This window comes from Schistocerca cancellata, unplaced genomic scaffold, assembly GCF_023864275.1.
Source record: "Schistocerca cancellata isolate TAMUIC-IGC-003103 unplaced genomic scaffold, iqSchCanc2.1 HiC_scaffold_426, whole genome shotgun sequence".
In the NCBI taxonomy this organism is placed as follows: Eukaryota; Metazoa; Arthropoda; class Insecta; order Orthoptera; family Acrididae; genus Schistocerca; species Schistocerca cancellata.
The window spans coordinates 295335-297074 of record NW_026046443.1 but is presented as its reverse complement, the minus strand read 5'-3'; the positions used below and the strand labels follow the sequence as shown (position 1 = coordinate 297074).

The window sequence follows — 1740 nt, the reverse complement described above, 5'->3', positions numbered from 1 at the left end:
CTTAAAATCCAAATTTTCTTTGCATGGCCTCCTGCTGTCATAGCGGTATTTGCAGTTTATATTCCGGTTCGCTTTTTTGACCTGCGAGTGGTAGCGTTTCGATAGCAGTTTGTTTACCTACCGCTGCTCCGCTAATTGCTTGTTGCATTGCAGCTTGTACCATACTTTCTACTTATTCGGAGCTCTGGTTTTCCTTTTCGTTTAACAAGTCATGGAACTCCTTTTCGACCTTTTTTTTTTTTTTTGATCGTTTAAATGTTGTTCTATTGTCTCAAGGGAACTAGGTTGCACATGGCGGGTTGCCTTGTCAAAAGCAAAACTTACTGTAGCCTGGGGAGGAATAACCTGAGACGACATTTTCAAACGACGCAGTCGAAACCGCTACACAAAAACACTTAAATAAGCACAGAAAGTAACACAAAAGACGAAACAACGACAAGAAAACACGCACAGAAGATACAACACAAAACGTAAACAAACGATATTCCACTACACGTAACGCTACGGCGGAGCGGAAGACTAAGAACGTCCACACTGCACGGCGTCTGAAGCGGAACTTCGTGCGCCTTTTGAAGACGCTTGTGGTTACCCATATGTCAATACCCATCTTGTGATTGGCAGATATTTTTAAAAATTGCACGTCCCTTGTGGGGATCCAACCCACGACCTTTGGATTAGATGTCCAACGCACTATCCTCTGCGCCAAAGGAACACTATGCAGATGCTGAGCTCAGCTGTAAGTGATTCTGCAAGACATGACCCCATGCTACATGTCTCGCGTCACTTTTCTGATTTGGCGTTGTCATTGGATGTGTTCTTCAAGACTTTGATGTCCATTATAACTGTTAGGCTAACTTTCACGGTTCTCTGAAGCAATTAGATCAAAGACTCATTATTTATGCAACAGACACGATACAGCGCTCCGTACCGCTCTGTTTACAATTAGCCCTACTGATTTTTGACTTTGGTCGACTGCTGCGTCACAACCGGTCCCCATCAGATATATACACTCCAACGGACGTGTGTGCCCTGTTAGCACATTTACCAGGGAGGTTAGCTGCATCACCTCCCTAGCAATTTCATGCCGTCCTCGAAGCGCCAGCCATTGATTGGTGAGAGTGTGCTTCGATGAGAAGTTATAGGCGGGAATCATACTTAATGTAGCTTTCTGCAAGCGTCGGCGGTGTTGTGGTTGGCAGGCGAGCCACCGCCGTGTTACTAGAGGAGGCCGAAATGCACGCGTTTTAGCTCACGCAGGCTGGCGTGAGGTCTGGAACAGGACAAGTAAATTAGAATTTAGAAAAAACGGACGTAGCTGGTGGAATACTTAACTTTAATCCACTAATGATGAACGTCGGTCTTGACGGCACATGATTCACAATATCAATAGTAACTGATAATGGCGCTTTGCTAGGTCATAGCAAATGATGTAGCTGAAGGCTATGCTAAACTATCGTCTCGGCAAATGAGAACGTAAGTAGGCAGTGAACCATCGCTAGCAAAGTCGGCTGTGCAACTGGGGCGAGTGCTAGGAAGTCTCTCTAGACCTGCCGTGTGGCGGCGCTCGGTCTGCAATCACTGATAGTAGCGACACGCGCGCCCGACGTATACAAACGGACCGCGGCCGATTTAAAGGCTACCACCTAGCAAGTGTGGTGTCTGGCGGTGACACCACAAGCGGAGCGTCAGTCGACATCAGACATCTCTGTCTGACCTGCTCCCTTAATGTACCCAGCAAGC

At 46.8% G+C, this 1740-nt stretch overlaps 1 non-coding gene across 1 annotated transcript; it reads right to left on the bottom strand.

Moving 5' to 3' along the window:
• Positions 1 to 639: 639 nt before the first annotated feature.
• On the bottom strand, positions 640 to 712 carry Trnar-ucu (transfer RNA arginine (anticodon UCU)). The gene has a single exon. It is a non-coding gene; the product is annotated as a tRNA-Arg (tRNA).
• Positions 713 to 1740: the final 1028 nt, after the last annotated feature.